A 5,475-nucleotide genomic window follows, 5' to 3' on the forward strand; every position below is an offset into this window, starting at 1 on the left:
AAGCAGAATAAATGAATTTCTCACTCATAAAAGCTTTATAACGAGATATATGTCATAAAAAAGATATAAATTACCAGAATCAAGATTCTGGGATAAAATTGAACGAGGTTTGTAAAGACAAGCGTGTATTTATTTAGAAAAATATTTAAATTATGAGACATACAAAATGTAACGCCGTTTAATAGGCAATATCTCCGAAAAAATCTAAATTTTTAATTGAACAGGTATTTTACTACAAAAATTAAATGCAAGCACTACAGTTTGGCGTGCCGGGCTGGGGCCGCCCATGTTCCGGGGTGGCTTGCGTCGTCGTCGCTCTCAAAGTCCGACGAAACGGCAGCATTCTCAGACTCGGTGCTGCTCGATCCAACGATAAAATCGGCCGCAGACGCGGCGGAATCAAGAGATCTGCGATCTTTCGAAGTGCGTGCGCCGCTCCTGGAGGCGGCCATTTTTGCTTCTTACTTTGGCGATCGCGAAACTACGGAGCGCGTGCAAAAATTAACGCATGGAGGGGGAGAAGAAGAAGCCACGGAGTGCGGATGCTCGTCGCGTCAGCTCCACATTTTTCTTATGATTCTCGGCAGAAAGTCGCATTTTGTGGAGGAATCCATTGATAATCAAAAGAACAAGTGCCAAGGACTCCAAGGATACAATTCTCTACCTGTTGGGCCAGTTTTTCGGCCGTCAATAGTTCTTTCCTCTCGCTACGCGTGGCGGAAGATCTACGCCTCGGCGCCTCGAACGTCTCCGCGGCGACGATGGCTGAGAGAGCTCGGTCTAGCGCGCCGACGGAGATATCCAGGCCCCCCTCCATGATGATTCAAGGCGCCTTGAAGAGGCGCCTTGAAGGCACCTCCGCCTTGAAGAAGACGCCAAGGCACCTCCGCCTTGAAGAAGACAAGTACACTTGTCGAAACGTTGGCTCCTGCATTCACCTTGTTCACGTTTTGCTCATCGTCTAGATTAGAACCATGTTAGAACAGATTACCCCACATAATGCAACGCTTAAAGATGAGATCAAGCAGCTTAGGGCAGAAAACACGTACAACAACAAAGAATTGCAACGAAACCTCCGCCAGTAAGACGCCGACGCCTAGCTAGTCGAGCTCCAACACCCCTTCCCACACAAGCGAACGGGGAAGCACCATCACACAAAAGGAGGGCGCAAGAAACGGTTGAGGAAAAGAGAATATTTGCAATCAGCGAGGTTATGGGGGCGTTTGAAGAAATATTCGATGGGTTACAGCAACAAATCACAAACATGTATGTAGAGATTAAACAACGATAAGATGGATTAGAGAAATTCATGTAAGATACAAATTGACATACCAAATTTGTCCGCTTTGACTCTTAGATGCCGTTTACAGAACCGCGATATCTGTTCTTGATGCAGAGGTATTAGTTTGTAAACGTCATGCTTCTATTTTTTTGCACTTTCGAATTTTTCAAAATATTTGAAAGAAAATTCTGGCCCTAAATCGAAATTCCGCTTCCAACAGATACTATAATTTAACTTTCTCTCTCAAATGTAACAGATTTCATTAGAAGCGATCCAGGGGTTATCTCAGAAAAGCGTTTCTGCGTTTTACATTTATTTGAATAGGCCGCGTCGGAGTTGGGCCCAAGCTAAAGCTTCCTCTTAAACAATTTGTCGAGAGATCAAATACATAAATAATAACTGCATTGCCATTGCCAAAGATGGTGCAAACGAATTCTTGAACGCTACGCACTGTCAAAACAAGTAATATACGTATTTTTTAATAGAAAAGATATACTCGTATGTGCCAGAAATTGCGCTCAATATAACTAATATCAATGCTTCCATATTTTTGTCTATTTAATAAGTAAACAGAATATCACACGATCCTTAGAACTATATCAGTTCGAAACCAGCAAAGCAGTGCATGCCACTGATATGAAAAATGTAAAGACCATGAAATGAACAAGTTGAGGACTAATATGTTAATGAAACTGTCATTCAACAACCTTGTTTACATTTTTGTACATATGCAACGGCCAGTGAAAAATCTCAATGACGCTGTCATTTATTCCAATGTATTACTCAGGAGCAGCTGTCGCCGGTCGTGTATCGTGAGTAATTGCACCGAAATTATTGTCCCAACAGAGAGCACCTATACAAAGCCGTTCTGCAAAATATACGAGGGCCAGTCAAATGAAAGTGAGCCAATGCAAATATATGATAAACGGGGTACTTAATTTAAAAGTAGTCTCTATGGGCATTTAGACATTTGTCCCATTGACTAACGAGTCGCGTGATTCCCGTCTCATAAAACTCCTTGGGTTGCTGCTTCAAAAAGTCTGCAACTGACTTTTTCACGTCATCGTCCGACACGAATCTGTTTCCCTTGAGCTGTTTTTTCATTTGCCCCAAAATGTGCAAGTCGCAAGGCAACAGGTCTCAGCAGTATGGCGGATGTTGCAGCGTTTCCCACTTGGACTTTGCCAGTTTTGTATTAACCACACCAGCGACGTGGGGACGGGCATTGTCGTGGAACAACAAAAATTAAATTATGTGATTTTACGTGCCAAAACCACTTTCTGATTATGATTACGCCGTAGTGGAGGACTCCGGAAATTTCGACCACCTGGGGTTCTTTAACGTACACCTAAATCTAAGTACACAAGTGTTCTCGCATTTCGCCCCCATCGAAATGTGGCCGCCATGGGCGGGATTCGTTCCCGCGACCTCGTGCTCAGCAGCCCAACACCATAGCCAGGTCGTGGAACAAGATGACCCCATTCGTCAATTTTCCACGCCGTTGGTTCTTGATTGCGACACGCAGCCGATCCGGCGTTTCACAATATCGGAAACGATTGATAGTCTCTCGGGGTTTAGCAAATTCTATCAGTAATGGCCCCTGACGATCGAAAAAAAAATTCAACACCTTTCCGGCGGAAATGACGGCCTTTGCTTTCTTTGGGGGTGGTGAAATCGAATGTTTCCACTGTAAGCCTTGCCGTCGTGTTTCAGGCTCGTAGTAGTGGCACCATGATTCGTCCCCGATCACAATTGCAGACAGGAACTCGTCACCCTCATTGTGATACCGAATTAGATGAGTCAAGGCAGCACCGAACCTCTCCGTCTTCTGGCGGTGGTTCAAAATCTTGGGCATCCATTGCGCCCACAAGAGCCGATAACCGAGATTTTCATGAATTACGGTTTTTACCGAACTGTGACTGACGTTCACACGCTCTGCAATTTCATCGATGCTTATCCTCCATTCTTGTCTCATCAGCTCATCAACCTTTCAATTTTGTTGGAGGCGATTGCACGATAGCTTTGGCCTGGTCTTGGATCGTCTTTGCAACTTTTGCGTCCTTTTTTCAACCATTTGCTCCAACGCTTCAGAGTGGCCAATGAGATGCAATGTTCAACGTACACGGCAGCCATACGGCAAATAATTTCCTTTTGAGAAACACCTTCAGCTGTCAAAACATTCACGGCACCCCGCTGCTCAACTTCTGAAGTGTCCATTACGTCACGCAACCATGTTCAATCCAGTGTATGAGAGCATTAAAGAACACTTACCCTCACATCTGCGTGTCGCTTTTGTAAATGAAAGATGCATGTGTGCTACGCGTATGCCTCGCATATAATGAACCGAACCATTATTAAGCGGGGTGGGTAGGCTCACTTTCTTTTGACTCGCACTCGTTCATTAGAAATGCGAGGATACAATGGAATATACAAATGCTTGATAAAGGGCAAGAAAGTGTCACTGGAAAGAAAGTTCACTGCACGTATACACAAAACCTCGCAACAAGATATTTATATATACGTATAAGTCTCCAATAAATCTATGTATCCAAGAAAAATTCACTGTATATAATGCGTCAACTAAGGCAAATAAACATGTTGCGCAATCACAGATTCACAGAATCCTAGATCCCGCCACCATTCCATCCACTCCCGCCGATGTATCGCTCGCGACGCAAGGCGGTGCGCTTGCTCCCCGCTTTTCTCCTTTGCGCACACAACCTGAGCCACCATCGTCGGCTCACCCATTCTACCTCCCCTCCCCCACCCACGCTTTCACTCGCACATACAGAATGCGGCGCGCGGTCGCGATGTTATCGCCCTTGGACTTCATACGAAACATGAGGGCGACGGCGACAGCAGGAATGTGCCTGGAGTGTCCATATAGTTGCTATCGCAATAATATGAGTATCCGGCAATTGAAGCGTCCCGTGCCCCTTTACTTTCCGCAAAAGAAGTAATGAAATCGAACTTTCACCATGCGACAATACGCTGCGCCGCAATAATGTATTTCTTTTTCCTTTTGTGGGGCGGGGGCATCGAAATGAAAAAAAAAAATACGCAAAGGAGAGTATGTTGGCCACAATCCAATGCCTACTTTGGGCATCTAATGTGGCTATCGAATGAATATCGAAGAAAACGTGAGACACTTGGTCCACCGAGAACCATACTCATGGTGCTCGGTATCCTACACCGGTTAGACAAGACTTTTCGGAGAGGTTGCGCTCAAGCGAACGCGGTGCAATCCGTCGAGTCCTCACAGTGATTGCGGTGAGCGACCACTGTTTGTTTTTCTCGTCTGCTAGCCAGAAGGCGTCCAAAACTCTGCCAGGCGAAAATCCACTCGGCCGGATAAAACCAAACGCGCACCGAGGTGCGCCGCGTGGTGGTCGGGGCAACACGAGAAAAACGCATGCGCTCAGGCTGGCTCTGGCAGCCCGCGGGTAGCGAGAATAAAAAAATTGAAGAGGCTCAATGTGTCCTCGTGAATAAAAGTCAAAGTAGAAAAAAATAAATAAGAGCGTAGTTACCCTGGCTGGCTTTAGTGTCTTGACATGGATGCTTTGGCGTAGGTGAAAAAAAAAAAAAATGTTGATATTTTTTTTGCGACATGACGGCACAAATGAACCGCCACAACGGACCTCGCTGCGTGCTTTGTCAACATGTCTGACAGTGTGTTGATTTGGCTTGTCTCGCTGTATGTTCCGATCTAAGACTTTAGAAAAGTCAATGCACCTTTGGCGTCAAATGTTTATAACAACATTAAATCCACAAACTTCCGCAATTGACTATCTAAAGCACAACTTTTGAAATGTCAATGCTCCTTTCACATCAAAAGTTTATGAGAACTTTATACCCATACAGCTTCGGAATTGACATCCATGCGCTCCGTAGATTCCGCGGCCTCCGCGCGATTACGCGGCGAGCCCGTTCGCCATCAAAACGCCCTTAAAACTTTGTGCTCGGATAGGGCCCCTTGCGGTATGTGACTCCCGGTGAATGGGCGTTGCCGCGAAATCCAGGCGAGTTCGCAATGTTCGCGGTGAAATGTCTTTTCGAGCGTGAAAAAGACATTCTAGACAAAATCCAGAATGATTTCCGGCGCCGGGGTTTGCTTTGGTCGACGGTGTACGGACAGCACGAAAAAAATTTCTGGGGGAGGGGCTGAAGCCCTATAAGCCCCCCCCCCCCTC

The sequence above is a fragment of the Dermacentor variabilis genome, chromosome 1 (assembly GCF_050947875.1).
Source record: "Dermacentor variabilis isolate Ectoservices chromosome 1, ASM5094787v1, whole genome shotgun sequence".
NCBI classification, from domain to species: Eukaryota; Metazoa; Arthropoda; class Arachnida; order Ixodida; family Ixodidae; genus Dermacentor; species Dermacentor variabilis.